At 46.9% G+C, this 17,925-nt stretch overlaps 1 protein-coding gene across 1 annotated transcript in view; it reads right to left on the reverse strand.

The window, feature by feature from the left end:
- The window catches only part of Lzts1 (leucine zipper tumor suppressor 1), a 54,137-nt gene extending 41,518 nt beyond the window's left edge, over positions 1-12,619 (reverse strand). The window contains exon 1 of the mRNA XM_021219238.2: positions 12,388-12,619. The gene's annotated coding sequence lies outside the window, so the exon portion shown is untranslated. The remainder of the gene's footprint in view (positions 1-12,387) is intronic.
- Positions 12,620-17,925: the final 5,306 nt, after the last annotated feature.

A 17,925-nucleotide genomic window follows, 5' to 3' on the forward strand; every position in this document is an offset into this window, starting at 1 on the left:
GGAGGAGGAGGAGTAGTAAACCCCTTTCCAGGCAATGGTCAGTTGGGGTAAATAAAGAGCTTCCACCCTGCATCTGTGCACATCCTGATTGAGATGGAGTTCCCTGTCTTTGGTGGGAAGCCCAGCTGGCTTGCATGGTCCCCGGCCCTATCCTCCCATCCTGTGCATTCCGCACTAGCCACTCAGAGTAAGAGATCCATTTTCAGTTCTGACTTCAAGACAATCATGCCAGCCCATTACCCAGCATCCTTACACAGTTAGTTAAATGGACAAGTGAGCTGGAGATCAGGTGGACAGAATTGAAAATGACCCCTTGCCAGTTTTCAGGTGTTACATGTTCCAATCACCAGAACCACACAGATCACCAGAGAAAACTGATAAAAAATGTTAATGCGCAGCCTGACCCTAAATCTGTCTGTCCCTGGCCCCCAGGAAGCCCTCGGGACCCTCTCCACACACAGGGACTTCAGCTTAAGGCATTTTGCTTTCATTGAAACTAATGGTGGTGGGGAAGGGAAAGGCAGACAAATTGGGCTACCATTCTGTTTCACATGATTTTGCTTCCACTGGCTCAGGTGAGTCCCATAGCAATTTATTTTGCAAATACAACACTGAAGTTCAGAGAGGCCAAGTGACCTCGCCCCTAGCCCACAGCACACAGCCACTAGTAGCACGGCTAGGTCCTAAAGCCCTGAGCCCTAGCTTTACTTCTCTTGCTGCGATAAAACACACGGACAGAAAATCAATTTAGCGTAAAGAGTTATTTAGTTTACAACTCCAGGTTACAGTCTGGTGAAGGCAAGTCAAGGCCAGACCCCAGACCTGCTGTCCATGCCTACTGCTCACATCTCTCCCCCTGCTCATCTCTGACTCAAGACCCAAAGCCAGGGAATGGTACCATAAACTTTTACTTTTTATCAAGCAATTTTAAATTAAAATACAATTAAATCATTTCCTCCCTCTCCTTTGCTTCTCTAATCCCTCCCATGTCCTTCCTCACTCCTCAATTTGATGGCTTCTTTTTCTTTATTATTCATATATATATGAATTATATATATGTATACACATACACACACACACATATATCTTCTAGTCTGAGTTTGCCCACATTTACACATCTGTTAATATTATAATCAAGATAATTCCTCATGGACCCATGGCTCTGGCAGCATATGTGGCAGAGGATGGCCTTGTTGAACTTCAGTGGGATGAGAGGCCCTTGGGCCTGAGGGAGTTCTATGCCCCAGTGTAGGGGAATGCCAGGGTGGAAAGATGGGAGTGGGTGGGTGGATGGGGAGCACCCTCACTGAGGCAGGGAGAAGGAGGATGTGATAGAGGATTTCCAAAGAGGAGACCTAGAAAGGGGAAAACATTTGAAATGTAAATAAAGAAAATATCCAATTTTTTTTTTTTTAAAAAGTGAACATGTAAAGAAAAAGGAAAAGACAATTCCTCACAGGCCAGCCTGATGTAGAACATTCTTCACTGAGACTCTCTTTCTAGGTGGTTATAGATTGTGTCAAGTGTGACAATTAAAATTAAATACCACAAATGTTTTATCAATTGTTTTCCTAAATCCAAACCCTCTTTTTTTTAATCACTACCACCCTCCCTAGCTGATCAATAGGGTTGGTGCATATATATATATGTCTTTAGGGCTCATCTAGTCTCCTACCAGGTAGCAGGTTGCTGCCTGGTTAAGGGAAACTCCCCCTGGAGACAGACAGCATGGCATGGCATGGCATGGTTGCAGGTGGCTTCTGAGGAGTGCAAGGCTGCCCTGGCACTTTGTTCGGCTGAGCCTGATAGAGGTCCATCCCCATCCTAAAACACATCAAGGCAGGCATATCCTAAACCATATCAAGGCAAGTCCAAATGGGAATCTCTCTCTGTGCTTTGTCTGGGTAGAGAATGCCATGGACTGGCAACAAGAAAGCTATATACATTGGAGACAGTGCCTAGGAACTGCGTGTCATTGTATAAAGCGCTATATGGTAGCCATTATAATGGGCACAGCAATCCTTCACTGTCACATGAGCTGGGAACTGCTCACATCCTTGGGAGGACAAGAGATGGCAGGGAAATATGAGGAAAGATGTCTAAAACACATACCACCCCCCCACACCCCCCACACACAGCGGGCAGAAAAGAATGGAGGCCACAGGACGGAGCTATCATTCAGGTTCTAGGAATCTCTTTACTTGGGAGAAATTTTCAAAAAACCTGGAGAGATGATGCACACATATTTATATCCGTAGGAAAACTCTGCCCAAGCCTTGGGGAGTCAGGATCTCATGGACTCTTTTGGCTCTTCACACTTAGTCCACAAAGTGTGAGTGAGTCTGGAATACTAGTTATGAGGGAGTCTGAGCAAATCCTTCCCCTTTTCTGGGTTTCCTCTGTCTCCATCTACATTGTTCTGTTTCAGATTCTGTGTGCAGTCATGTGTAAAGGTGCATGTGCTGGTACGTGTACATGGTTCGTATGTAGAGGTCAGAGGGCAACTTTGGGTGCCAGGCACAGGCAGTTTCTTTTCTTTTTTTTTTTTTTTTAAATAATAATTTTTTTTTAAGGATTTATTTATTTATTATATGTAAGTACACTGTAGCTGTCTTCAGACACTCCAGAAGAGGGCATCAGATCTTGTTAAGGATGGTTGTGAGCCACCATGTGGTTGCTGGGATTTGAACTCCGGACCTTCAGAAGAGCAGTCGGGTGCTCTTACCCACTGAGCCATCTCACCAGCCCACAGGCAGTTTCTATGTTATACTTTATGCATGTATGGGCGTGCATGTGTCTTCCACCCTTAAGTGCACTCCAGACAAAAATCCGGGCCACCATTTTACATGTGAAGCCATTTCTCTGACCCTCACTCCAACCTTTTTTTTTTTTTTTTTTTTGAGAGAGAGGATACTTGGCTGGTCTGGAATTTTTTGACACAGGCCATGTTATCTGCCTTATGAGTTCCCCATAGATCTGTTTGTCTTAGCCCTCCCTCTCACAGCACTGGGGCTTTGGGGATCCAAAGATAGGCCAAGTCAGGCAAGTGTGTCTCTCTAGCTTGCTTTGTTTCTCATGGAATCCTTTTTGATCTTATGCAGGTCCAAGCAGAAAGGTGTCAGTCATGTAGCGTTAGATCGGTAAATACAGGGCCCAGCACCTTGGCCTTGGCCTTGCAGTAGGAGTTTACTCCTCCTTGAAGCCTCAGCTACACAAACAGTCCAGGCCACAGGGGCTCTGTGAACACCCGCTGTGGTGTTCCCCGGAGGGAACAGTAGGAGAGAATAGCTTTCAAATAAGCACTTCTTGAGAGCAGCCTCAAGTAGTCTTCAGATCTCCATATACTCCATGGCTCTAGCCAAGGTCTACTGGCTGCCTCTCTGTCTCCCAAATAGCATGTATACTTAACAGTCGAGCACAGGCCCCTCTCCATCTGATTCCAACAGATCATGCAAGGTTGGCTGCCACATTGCCTCTTGTCAGCTATGCTACCATCCCACGATTCATCCATTGGACAGTGACATCCTTCTCTGTCAGATCTTCTCAAGCTCTGTGCCCTCCAGGAAAACACTTTACAAAGATTCCTTTTACCCAGCATGGGTGGCGTGCTTGTCAGTGCCCAGGGATGTAGATCAGTTGGTGGCCTGCTTGCCCAATAGGCGCAGAGTACTGGGTTTGATCCCCAGCACCGTAAAAAACTGGCCACAAGTCTATAATAGCAACACTTGGAAGGTAGAGAAAAAGGATCAAAAGTTCAACGTCATTCCCAGCTGCATAGGAAGGCTGAGGGCAACCTAACCTAAAGACTGTCTCAAAACATACAAAAAAGTACTTGTCTCGGGCTGGAGAGATGACTCAGCAGTTAAGAGCACTGACTGCTCTTCCGGAGGCCCTGAGTTCAAATCCAAGCAGCACATGGTGGCTCATAACCATCTGTACAGCTATACACAAAAATAAATAAATCTAAGAGAGAGAGAGAGAGAGAGAGAGAGAGAGAGAGAGAGAGAGAGAATACTTGTGTCATCCACAGCACCAGACCAGGGACTCCTTGTGGCAGATATACATCTACTGTTCCTGGGACCTAGAATCTATTGATTACCCTAGGATTTTAAGAATGGAGTTAAGGGGCTGGTGAGATGGCTCAGTGGGTAAGAGCACCCGAGTGCTCTTCCAAAGGTGCAGAGTTCAAATCCCAGCAACCACATGGTGGCTCACAAACACCCATAATAAGATCTGATGCCCTCTTCCGGTGTGTCTGAAGACAGCTACAGTGTACTTACATATAATAAATAAATAAATCTTTAAAAAAAAAAAAAGAATGGAGTTAAATGGAAAGGGATTGGGCTCTTGGAGTTCTAAATGAGACTTCTTAGAGCTGCGTAGCTTAAAAATAACTTGGGGAACAATTGTTATGGGGTGATGAGGGGCAAGGAATGGGTGTTACAGAAAGAATGCTATTTAGGAATTCTACCCTTGAAGTCTGGCAGGCTTTTTAGTTCTCTGAAAATCTACAACCTTAGACTTGAATCCTTGATTGTATATCCTGTGTAAAAGTAACTCCAGGAGATTTCTAAGTCAACAGAGGTCAGCGGGTCCTGCTGGAGAGCTCAGGGAGGCTGCACACACAGCTCTCCTAATCGGATACGCGACAAATTGAAGAAAAGCCTTGGGCGCTGCCCACACCTGCCCACCAGCCACTGGCTGTTGAGACGTATTCAAGAGGCAGCTGCAAGTCTGGCTAGGGGAGGAGCCCAAGGCAGCTGGAAGCTCTTTCCTGGGCCTCCTTCAGTAACTAGTTCCCTTTACTGTGCAGATGGAGGTGGGAGGGGCTTCTCGGGTTTTCCCCCCCACCTGCCAGGGGTGAGGCCTGTCTGCCTGAGCCACAGACGCCTTAAGGCTCAGAGAATTTTGATCTGTAAGGAGGAGGTGGTGTCTCAAGTTGCTGTGAGCCCAGTACAAACCTCCCTACCTCCTCCACTTGCACTGCTGAGATGCCCTTGTCCCTTCGTTAGAGGCTCCTGGAACTAACATCTAAATGCTGCAATAATAAGATACCTGTTCTGCGTTTCAAATTCTCTTCTGAAGCACTTCTCTCCAGGATCCTGCTGCTCAGGGAGAGAGTGGACACACACACACACACACACACACACACACACACCCCCCCGCTTAAGATGGAATCACTTCTTAGGCGCCCTGGGGCTCGGGGTCTCTTTTCCCCTTGACAACTTTTAGTGCTCTGGGCTCCCTAGCTGTGTTGGGGCACTTGTCTCAGGATTTCTCTATTATCTTGTTCAAGCAGGGGGCTGGAAAGAAGGATCTTGAGTCCAGGAGCACACTAGCTCTCAAGGCCTCTTGGGTTAGGGCTGTGTTCCTCTTCCTGGGTGAGCAAACCCACCCACGCCATCAGCATCGTATAGTAACTGCTCTTCATGTTGCTCTTTCCTCCCTACCACAGCCCCAGATGCTGAGAACCTACTCTGCTATCCAGCTCCTGCAAGCCCCAGTCCAATATTGGGTATAACACACGTTCTGAAGGAAGTTCCCTGCCTTGGGGGTGGGGTTGGGGTAGGATTGGGTGGCAGAGTTTCTGTTTCTCTGCCCTGAGTGATCTGTGTGTAATTCTCTCCCCTAAGCTTCCTGACTGAAACGGTACCCAAGCTCCTCAGGATTCCCCAACACTGCTTTCTGCCTCCTGACTGTGTGCCTTGGCTCTGCCTCCTGACTGTGTGCCTTGGCTAGCACAGGAAAACCTAAAGGGTGACCAGAAGCCTGGCTACCATCTCAGCAGGCTGAATTCAGCCTGTACCAGGACACTGGACACGTGGCACTCATTCTTATAAAGGGCTTATCATCTCAGCCGGGAGGAAAGACGGGGCTGAAAGGCTAAATCCTAACACAAGAGGACAAATGCGCAAGGGGTAACAAGTTCATACTACAGAATTGAAGGACTTTCTCTCCCTGGGTCTCTTGGCCTTCCCACCTTCCAATTCAGCAGGGATGTCCCCTCAGATGTGCTGTCTCCCTGACATATGGCCCACTAATGTCACTGGGCTCTCCAGGGAAAGGTACTGGCAAACCCTAAGCTTTGTCTCCCTGCCCCCTTTCTCTCCCTCTTACCTCCTTGCCTTTCTCCCCTCTGTGCATGTCTATACTCAATTCTCTCTCTTTACAGCAGGAATATAATGTTCGGTTGCTTTACACCCACTCTGAATGCTGCCAGCGAATAATGACTAAGGTGGTGGGTGGAAGTACAGCAAGTTGAGACCAATTTAGCAGACCAGGGTGCCAGGAGGAGGGTGATTTAGCATCAAATGACTTTGCAACAGCAAAGAGAGGGAAGCTGCCCCCAAAGCCAGCAGGCCACCGAGCCAAGTACACAGCCCTGCCCTGAGTGCCTGGGGCAGGAGCCGCACCTGCCACCTGGATGAGATGCATGCATGGGGTTTCAGAGCCAAGAGCAAAGCGCACCCCCCCATCCTTCATCTCAGTTCCACTTGAGGGATCCCTTTCTTGTATGTCCCTTAAGCTGAGCGTTTCAACCAGACTGGTTCTGCCCTGGGAGGAACTACAGCTGTGAAGAATTCATAGTTACCCAAAACTGCTTTAGGGATGGTAGAAATTTGAGGTTCTGTGGTGTTAGGGTGTGGGCTGACTGCCCACACCTCAGGTCATGCCACAGAGAGGGCATTCAGGAAGACAGGGTGTGGATCTTTGGGTCTTAGGATCTTGAGAGTCACAGAAGTTCTGTGTCACATGTTGAAATGGTGCCTTTGTGCATGGGTATCACAGGAGAGGGGATGAATGAATTGGAGGGGGGAAGGAGAGAGAGAGAAAGAGGGAGGGAGGGAGAGGGAGAGGGAGAGGGAGAGGGAGAGAGAGAGAGAGAGAGAGAGAGAGAGAGAGAGAGAGAGAACATGATGAGCTCTATCAGTTGCTCTCAGGGCAGTCTTCTTTTCCACGTGATAAAGTGACAAAGAAAATCTACTGGTGTTCTGCAAAGGACAGCCCTTGTTCCAGGTAGTGGACACAGCCCACATCACAGCAGCTTAGGTGCCAATTTAGCCTGTCACTTAGTAAGAAAAGTCAGACATGTACTGTACCCATTAGAACAACCCTCTCTCTGTGCTGTCTCCTTCCATTCTCCCACCAACCCTTTCTTCCTATACCACTCAGTCCTCAGCTGGGGGACCCTTCCGTCTGTGATAAACTCTAGTCTGCCTTCCACACCATGTGTGGACTCCCAGCAGAGAGGCTGTGGCCTCGTTTTATTCTGGAACTTACCTGCTATATACATTATCTCGGCTTCCTTGGAGGAAGCATTGGCTCTAGTTTCAGTGTGAACTTGATCAATAAATCACATGAACTTACCAAATTTAAGGAGAAATCTAACACACAGAAAGCATTCTTTAAAGCAAACCCCAAATAGATATCTCATCCTTGGCTACTTCCTGGCTTGATCTGAGTTTAACAGATATATGAGATATATAACGCTGAGGGGATAAAAGAAGCACAATAAAATTAAAGAAAAGTTTGAGGCCTTTATCATCCTCAAATTACATATTTATTAGAGTAGCTATGCTCTTATAATTTAAATTTAACTTATTATTTATTTATTTGGAGCCATGCATGCTTGATGCTAAGGGTACTTTATAAGGGTCAGGTCTCTCCTTTCACCATGTGAATGCTGGCCCCAAATTTAAAGATATCTCTTTCTTTGTTTATTAGGCCTTTGTCAATGATGTAGGGAGCTTAAATCTATTTAATTAATTAATAAGATCAGGGGCTGAGAGAGCAGCTCTGTGCTAAGGGACATACATTCCTAGCATGTGCAAGGGCCCGAGTTCTATATCAAGCACCATTCCCTACTGACAAATGGAGAAGAAAGAAAAACCAATGAATCCCAATAACCTCATAACTATATTACAACCAGTACTCAACGCCAGTTGGCTTCAATGCTCAGTGGAAAACCCTGGGTGAATTCCTTCGCCTTACTCAGTATAGGGCAGTTGGATGTTATCAATGATGGTAGCAGGAAGTCCTCTTTGAAAGTGTACTTTCTATAAAAGAGAGAGAGAGAGAGAGAGAGAGAGAGAGAGAGAGAGAGGGAGAAGAAGAAGAAGGAGGAGGAGGAGGAGGAGGAGGAAAGAGGAGGAGGAGAAAGGGAGGGAGGAGGAAAGGGAGAGGGAGAAGGAGAGGGAGACGGAGAGGGAGAAAAACAAATTGTTTGGGGAAGTCTGGATCCATCCAAAAGCAAACCTGGGACTATGTAGGCACAACTCTTTTTTTTTTTTTTTCTTTTTTTTAATGTGTAGCCCAGGCTGTCCTTGAACTCGTGATCCTCCTGCCTCTGACTCCTTCAGCAAATCCTACCGGCGTGTGCCACCACAACCGGCATAGGCACAACTCTAATCCTAACACTTGAGAGGCTGGTCCTGGAGGATCGGGACTTCAAGACTTGTGGGGAGGGAACAGACAGTTCAAAGCCAACCTGGGTTATATATGGTCCTGACCCCAAAAAGCTAAAGAGAAAAAAGAAACTCAAAAAAGTCTTGATACACATTGCTTCCCAGGCAGTTGTAGCTGTTGGTTGGCAAGACCTCCCAACTCCTCCTCACTGCTCTGGAGTTATCTAAGGAGGTGGAAGCCAGGATCTAGGGGAACAGACGCCTACAAAGGTGACTCTGCTAAAGGGTCTGGGAGGCCAGCCCAGCCAGGCCTGAGTTTAGGCAAGGTCTCTTGCCCACTCCCCAAAAACTTAAAGAAGTTGCTGTGGGGGCCAAACTGCAAACTTACAAGAACTAGTTCCCTCCCACTTTTCATTCTCCAACTGTCATGAGGAGGGTGTAGAGCCCCAGAAGGCTCTCTTCAGCTCTCAGCTGCAAGCAGAATGCTGACCTGACTCTTCTACCCACTGTCATGACACACCTGCTTAGGTTCATCTTCTAGGCCGAGTCCTGACCACCTACCTCCTCTCTGGCATCTTCAGTTCACCTCCATCTTGAGACAACTGTTGTATTAAAGTTAGTGTGGGATGGTTCAGTGGGATTGTCCTTAATTAATTCTTTCTAACATTACCAATTTTAGGCTCAGTGCATTAGTTCACCTCTTCAACACTATCGCCCATGTCTCTAGCACCTGACATGGGCGAGACCTTTAACAAATGAGAGCTGGGGGCATAGCTCACTTAGGAGCACTTGCATGGAGACCTGGGTTTGATCCCTAGTACTGAACTAATTAGGTGTAGTGGCACACGCCAATCATCTAAGTATTAGTGAAAGAAATTCAAAGTCATTCTTAGCTACATAACAAGTTTCAGGACAGCCTGAGCTACTTGAGTCCCTGTCTCAATTTTTAATGAAATAACAATGAAATTCAGGTTATCAAGCACGAGAAATGCTCTCCCAAAGAAAAACTGAGATGCTCATGGGCTCCTGAGAGCATATGTGGTTATCACAATAGGAGACATCGTTACCAACAATGCTAAGAGCATGTGAAGCATAAAGCTTAAAGCAGGGCCACATTACCTCCCCAAACCCAACAGCAGTTCACATTCTCCAAGGAATCCCCAGTGTCCAAAGTGTAGCACCAAGGAGACCCATTCAAAGGCGACAAACTCAAAGTGCTGAAATGTAAATGGCCTAAAGGAGTCCCCAGGCAGTTGAAAATTTCCTTTTTTGCTAAATCCCTTACCATTGTTCTGCAACTGCTTGCCTGGAGCTCTGAAGGCACAAACTCCAGACCCCAGGTCTACACTGGGTCTAGAACCTCCTCCTCCCACATTTGCTCTCGTGAGTTGACAAACACACAGAAAGAGTAGGTAGACACTATACTCTGAGCTAAGAACTCACTGTGTGGTTTTCCTCCCCAGAAACCCTGGACTTCTTGGGGAGACAATGAGTCACTGTGATGGCAGCACCAAATAGCAGAAATATCTCAGAAGAAGAAATGGGATCTGAACCTAAGGGCAAGATGGTTGGGGGACTAACCTACAGTGGCAGATGCCTGTGGTTAAACCAATGGTGTGAGATTCGACGGTACTCAGTGGATGGTATTAAACTTTGTTACAACATTATTCATAAATGAATTAGATTAAAGTTGCTAAAAATAGATTATTTGTCATGACCTAATCTGGTATTTTTTTTTTATTGTTAGGTTGTTTGTTATTGTTTTCTGCATTTGAGATGGTCTCCGGTAGCACAGGCTGATCCTGAACTTCCTATGTAGTCAAGACTGGCTTTGAATTTCTGATCCTCCTATCTCCACCACTTGAGCAAGGTTTGGTTATAATACTGTGCCAACTATGAAGGTTTATGTAGTGTTAGGGGCTCAAACACAGAACTCCTGAATTTCAGGGAAGCACTCATTCAAGGAAACTAACCCCAGCCTATGATATTATTCCTGCTTCATTGTGGGACCCAAAGCCTTGCATTTTGTAGCATCCAATGAAAAGCTGTGGGGTGACTGTTAAACACGCCCAAAGGCAAAAGAATAAATTTTCAGGAACAGAGACCATTTTTATGTCGTTAGAGTCCATCTACTTTTTCACCCATACATGCAGACATCTCGCTTCTTAACCCCGCATAGCAACTGAGCACTCTTCACACTCTCAGAGAACTGGCACACCCCGAGCACTCCCCACAGCATACTTCTTCTACCTCAGCTCCTGTCAACCATCAGAGGTAGATAGCCACACAAGGAGACCTCCTTCAGTCTCAAGGGTGCACAGACTGAATGGCTAAAGCAGTTTGCCTTGCAGAGGGCGCCAAGACATACGCTAGAAACAGGAAAGACAATCATCTTGAGCAAAAGCAAATGTCTGGTCCTTCCATGAACCCTCCGGAAGGATGCTCTCAATCCCCGCCCTCCCCCCCCCCCAACAGTTCTTCTCAACTCTAGCAGATGAGTGCTCTATACTCCCATCTCCACAGCTAAGACATGCTTTTTTGGATTTTACTAATGGTGGACTTGGCTCTCATTAGTTATGGGATCTCTGGGAACACCCTTCCGTTTTGGTGCCTCTGTTTCTTCACTGGCAGACACGGGAGTAAATCACATCTCATGCTAATGTGGTAGTTACGGTGTGAGGATAAAGGAGAAACAAATGAGATAACATCTATGATGCACTGAAAATGGTCAGAAGAAAGAGCTAGGTAAATACAAGGTGTGGGCCATGCCTGATTAGGGTGCATTCTCTGCCCACAGACTCCTGCCCACATTCTGCTCTGTGCCAACCCTGAAGAGTCTTACCCCTGTAAACTCTAACTCTGGTACTCATGTGCACACACCTTTCAAACACCTCCATTTTCCTTCGGTCTGCCTGCAGAAAATTGTTTCTGAACTTGAAGGAAGCTCAGGTTACAAATCCTCAAGATCCCTTACCAGCAGCCCCCTCATCAGGATCTGGGTGCTGGGAGGACCGCATGCAGGCAGCTTATCTCTCTGTGGATGGGCTGACTAGATTGTGTTTCCAGGGAGGGGAGACTCTCTGGTGGATAAGTCCCTATGACAGCTACCCAGAACCCAGAGCCTGCTCCTCAGCAATCCAAGGAGCACAGAGAAAGACCGAGGGCAGAAGGCATGGTTCTTGGATCCCTAAACACCTCTCGTGCTTGGGAAATTGTGGACTGACAACCCGTGGGTGAGCAGAATGCTCACATGTGCCACAGTTTAATCTCTTCCACTTGGAGCAGGGAGGCGAAACATCACCTGGTCCGTGGTGTTTGGGTTTCTATTGCTGAGTGAAGCCAGGGCAGATGAGAGGCAAAAGGGAGGGGATCTGACTCCCTGTGGTGAATGAGAAAAAGGAGTGAACTGAGGTATGTCTGTGTGTCTGTGTGTGTCTGTCTATCTGTGTATCCGTCCAAGTTCATTCCTATTCCTTCCGGACACAATGTACATCCAAAGTTCCAGCCAGCAAGGTAAAGTTCACTAGCCAGTCCCCAGCAGCTGGATCCTCTGTCTGGGGCCCCAGTCTCTGTGGCCTCACTTCCTCGCCTCTCATTTCTTCATCTCTACATTCTTGTCACCTACTGCACGTCTCCAAGATGAAATTCAGGTTTGCGAGAACCCCCGGTCTGACAGACAAAGACATAAGGATTGACTGATGCACACCATTTCCTTCCGGCTGGGGTCAGATTAGAAATACAAGCAGTGACAGGGGAGACGACTCCTCCACACCTACCACTGCCCTCCACCCCGATAGTTACACGTAGAGACAAAGACACCTAGACAGACGCGGACACAGACAGACAAAAGACCGACAGACGAGAGGACTCACTCCCAGAGTGGTATGCTGTAGAGAGCGAAGTCTTCCCTGTGCCTGGGCTGTCCGCAGGGCTGTAGACCCTGCACGAAGGAGGAACAGGACCCTGGGTACCCGTACCTTACCTGTCTGTCCTCCTCCGCCTCGGGGATAGCTGCAAATGGCTGCAGATTTTGATTTTTCGGTGTATTTTGTGCAGAGCCCCTTTCTCTTTTTCTGGAGGGCTATCAGAGCCGGCGGATCCCGCGTCGCTCAAGTCACACTCCCAGGAGCAGCAGAAAGGCAGAGAAACTTTCGGACTGTGAGCTTGTCGGAGCCTCCCAGAGCCCGCCAGCTCGTCCCGGAGCTCTGGCCCTGGCGCTGGGTCCCCGGCCGTCGGCGGGGCGGGGCGGGGCGGGGCACGGGTGGGGCGGGGCCAGAGTCAACGACATTCATTGGCCCGCACCGCCTGCACCCTGTCCTGCTCTCTCCCCGGCCTTTGTTCCAGGCTGACAGCTGGGGTTGCTCCGACCTCCTGGCTCCTCTGTGCCCAAAGCCCGCGCCGGTCAGGCTCGCAGTTTCTTAGCTCTCGCTCCATCACACTCGGGGGTTCCTGTCTGTTGAGCCTTTCTCTATCTTTCCTCATCTTCCACTATCTCCTCGTTCTTGCTTTCTCTGTCTGCAGTCTATTCGCCTTCGCATTTTCTTTACCCATTTTCTGCATTCCCCTCTACTTTGCTACCTCTTCCTCTTACCGGTGATTTCTCCGGCCCTACTCTCAGCCACAACCCCAGCAAAAGGTTGAGTTTCTTGGTTTAAGGACCAAACTAACGGTCTAGAGGGGTTATGAGGGTATTGCTTCACCTTGCTGCGATTACAGACCAGAGAGCCCAGAACCTCCTGGCTTCACTCCTCAAAAAATATCCAAATTAAATTTTGACACTTCAGAAGTCTGACCTAGTGATGCAAGCCAGTGATCCCAGGGACTTGAGAGAGACTGAAACAGGAGAATTAAAAATTCAAATCCTGCCTGGAGCACAAAACGAATTCAGTGCCACCCAAAGCACCGAAGTGTAACCTTGTTTCATAATATAAAGTGGAAATATATAGGCAGGGCGGGCTGAATAATTAGCTCAGTGATAAAGGTTGTGGTCTCCATTTCTATCCCCAGCAGTAAAAGCGGCAGCCCTTCACCCACTTTTTTCACCACCTATCTGAGGGTACACTGAGGGTAAGAAAGTGAAAAGCAGGCCAGTCTGAAGGCAGAGGCGCTGCCCAGAAATCGTCAGCTTTGCCCTGAAAGGGACAGGTTAAGGGAAGGAGAAGAGTGGGGATCACTAATAGCATGGCTCAATCAGTCTTTCTGACACTCTCCTGCCCCAAACCTCCGCTGCTTCCACCTGGTCTTGACCCTAGATTAATTTAAAGCTTTATTTAATTACCTAGTTCTAGCTTTCTGAACACTAAAGAAGGGAAATAAATCACCAGCCAGCCTGTAATCCCAGCACTTGGGAGACTGAGACACGGGAGCTCAAGCCAGACGTCTCTCCATCTGAGAAGTGTTTCTCCTGCTCCCTCTGACGATACCTTTCCCAGTTCCAGTTCCGGGGGCCATCCTTACTCACTCTGTATCCACCACACCTCTGTAACCACCACACCTCTGTATCCACCACAGGTAGAATGGTGCCTCTTTTAACGAAAGTCTTTTTCTTCTTTCTGGGCCCCACTCATTGACTTGGTCTCGCGTGTCTTCTCAGAGGTGTCTCAGGAATCTTGATGAATAGGAGGGTGCAGAGCAATTGGTAACTGTAGCCTCTGAAGACAGACTAAGGACGGTGGATTACAGGTCTTTGTCAACTCAACTTTGTCCTTGGTCAAACTCAGTTTTGTCATGATTGTGATGTTCCAGATAACTGGGCAAAGGAGCCTATAGCTTTCTGGTTCTGGCCCTACCACTGTCTGTTTGCTGTTACAAAGTCATATCCTAGGCTAGATCTCGGTTTCCTGTTCTGCAAAGTGTGTGTTATAGATGGTACTTTTTTTCTTTTTTGAGATATATTCTCACTAAGTAGTCAAGGCTGGCCTTGAGCTCACAACTTTTCTTTGGAGAGCTAGGATTACAATTGTGATTCATCACGACTAAGACACTTTTACTGTAGCACTGACATCTCTTTCAAATACACCGTGGGTAGAGGGCTGGGCATGCATACTATTTTAGTGTGACCCAGTTAGGTAGAAGGTGGGCAGTATTTGGGTGTGAGGTTGGAACTGGATGTACCATGGGACAATAGAAACAACCTATGGACGGGATGCTTCAGAGGTAAAGGGAGGTGAGTTGAGAATGAAGGGGGCAGAATGATGAGAAGACACCTGTGATGTACTATGTATGTGTGCGCGACATGGCTGCACAGTTAAAACCTAAATAGCATGACCACCAGCAAGGCAAAAAGCTCAATTAGCTCTTTATTCCAAGGGAACACCCTGCGGTGACTAGATGTGTCTACACTCTTGCCCCAGTAGAATTTCCAAAGCCTTTCTCATACATCTAAGGCCACATCCCTCACACTTTCCTATGCCTGAGTCAGGTCTAGAAAGATGTGTCACCAAACCTGTTGTTTCATTTGACCTCGGTCGTTCGTGTTGGTAAACAAATGTTTCAGAGGATAGGGCAGGGGCCTTTTGAGTTCTGGTCAACTCTTTTTAGTCAACCTGGTATAGCAAGTCAGTGGTTAGGAAAGTTCCTTGATCTCTCTAATCTGTCCTCTAAGATAGAGGCTCTGTGTATTGACTTTGTGTGGGGGATTGAGTAGGAGTGGCTCCTATAATCTCATGTGTTTGAATGTTTGGTCCATAGGGAGTGGCACAATTAGGAACTGTGGTCGTGTTGGAGTAGGTGTGGCCGTGTTGGAGATGTGTCGCTGTTGTGTTTGGTGGGCTTTGAGGTCTTATTTATGCTCAAGCTGCCCCTGTGTGGCACAGAGGTTCCTTCTGCTTCCTTCCGATCAAGACGTGGAACTCTCTGCTTCTACAGCACCATGTGTGCCTGCACACTGCCGTGCTTCCCACCATGATGAGAATGGACTAAACCTCTAGACTCTAAGTCAGCCCCAAGCAAATGTTCTCCTTTTAAGAGTTGCCATGGTTATGGTGTTTCTTCACAGCAATAAAACCTAACTGAGGCACTTGGCGACTCGTTCTTCATCTCTAGAACCCATAGCTGGCCACGTAGGAGCAGAACCCGATCAGTTAAGTCAGTAGTTTGTCTCTTCTGTACGCTTTCTCTTCTAAGATTGCATCCTTTTTTATTTGACAGCAAATCTTTAAAATCCAACACATGTAAATAGCAAGCATATATGCGCGCGTGCGCGTGCACACACACACACACACACTCCTTAGATAAATACACTCAGGGGTGGAGTGTAATAGACAAGACAATATCTCTAAGGAGTGGTTGGTGTCAGATTCAGAGGATGTACCTGTAGCCCCTTTTCTTCAAATTTAGTTTTGTCATATATCCTTTTTGAAACTCACTTTTTCATCAGCAAATGTGTCTAGTAACACTTGCCCTATCTTTCTGTCAAGGGGAACACTGTAAAGAATGCATAAAACCAAAGGGGGCTTGAAAATAAAACATCACATGGTCACTTAATATTATGTTAAGTCTAATCCTCCAAGGCCTTGTGTTTTAAGATAAGAAAACTGACTTTATTTGGGAACTCTCCAAATGTTGAAGAGGGGATATGATGAGGCTAAAAACACGAGGTCTAAGAGATCCACAGACTGTGTTTACCCTGTTTCCCAGCTGCCTCAAGAAAATTCAAGAAGTGTGGTTTTCACACATATAAGGCTGGGGAGAACCCTGTCTTAGAGCAGTGTCCTTGACAACCTCTGGGATAGAAAGTGCTCTCAGGAGTAGTTTTTGCTGTTTAACTTGCACGAGATTGTGTGTTTCCCAATTTACATACACATTATAATAATGGTTATTATTATTATTATTAGGATAGTGTCACACGGTCCATGGTGACTGTGAACTAATAACTGTCAAGAAGGATTACGTTGAGGTTCTTATCCCCCTGTGCCCACCTCCCAAGCACTGGGACTATAAGGCCGAGGCACCCGGTTTACGTGATTATCCAGTAGGCCTTTTCATGTACATACAGGATGGAGCCAGACTATGGAGAAGCTAGAAAGCCAAGGCTTCTCCATCTTTCCTCCCCAGGAGGATGTAGCACACGACTGTAACCTAACACCCTAGCTTAGAAAGGACCTGGGCTGTCCCCTGTCCTGAAGTATGTCCCTGCCGTGGCTTTGTCAAGTCTGTCAAAGCTCCCTGTCAGTTGGGAATGCTTCTGTTTACACGGAGCTAAAAAGGCCAGCACAGCCCGACTTACAGTAGGGAAACATGTCAGGAGTCAGTAATCTCAAAGTTTCACTCCTTGCTTGGGGCCAGGGGTGCTGGGCTCTGGTCTTCCCCTCTGTCCGTTTAACTGGTCCAACTTTGCCCTCAGCATGGTAGCTTCATGGGGACAATTTGACATTACCAGTCTCGTTGTCACACTCAAGACCTGCGTTTGGCTGAGGAATAAAAGGTCTTTGTTCCAACAACTCTTATGATCAATAAAACTATTCATGACACTGAACAGGCCCAGTCTCATCTTCTAGTCGTGATTAGAAAACTCAAAGTTACCTGAGTTGGCATTGTTCCATCTTTGGAGGAGGGTTGATTAGAGATTGAGCTGTACCTGTGTATATCCCACCTCCCCCCCCCTTTTTTTTTCCAAAAAGGGGACAGTCATGCCCCAATGTACCCTCCCTGCCAAGCCATAATATACCATTTTTATTCCTATCTGACACTTTACATACAGTTATACCTAAAAGGTCCAATCAATGCCCGTGTTCTCTCTTCTTCTACTCAGCCTCTCTAGAACAGAAAAATCTCTTCAACCTTCCCTAAGCTAGAGACCTCCAGAGTGAGTCTTCCAGGATCCCCAGTAGTCCAACACATGAAAATCTGAATTGCTGAACAGAGCTCTTAAGCTAAACATCTGGTTTACTGTGGTGCTTTGTTTGTTTGTTTGTTTGTTTTTGAGGCAGGGTGTGTGTGATTTGAATGAGAAATGTCCCCCAGAGTTTCAGCCATTTGAACACTTGGTCCTCAATTGGTATATTGCTCATAGAGGTTATGGGAAGGTGCAGCCTTGAAAGAAGACGTATGTCACTGGGAGGAATTGAGAATATAAAGCCTCAACCCATTTCCAGTTCAGAGTCTGCTTCACGCTTCCTGTTAAAGATGTGGTCTCGGCTCCCTGCTTCTGCCACTAGGCTTGCCTGTCTCTAGCCACAGTGAAACCATAAGTCAAACACTTACTATTATGTTATGTCTAAAACCCCAGTCTGACTACATTTAAGTCACGTTGAGGACTCTCCATATCTCACAAAGGATATGATAAGGCCCCTGAGCAAAGATGTATGAGGATCCACAGGAATTATGAACTAAAATAACCTCTTTCATGGGCTGTTTTTGGCCATCATGCTTCATCACAGAAACATCGAAGTAACAAAACACAGGTTTCACTCTGTAGCCCAGGATTCATTAACTAGGCTTTTAAAGTCACCCAAGTCTTCCTGCTTCAACCTTCTAAGTGCTGAGATTATAGGCAAAGACGGCCATAGACTAGGCATTG

This window comes from Mus pahari, chromosome 19 (genome assembly GCF_900095145.1).
Source record: "Mus pahari chromosome 19, PAHARI_EIJ_v1.1, whole genome shotgun sequence".
Taxonomy (NCBI): domain Eukaryota; kingdom Metazoa; phylum Chordata; class Mammalia; order Rodentia; family Muridae; genus Mus; species Mus pahari.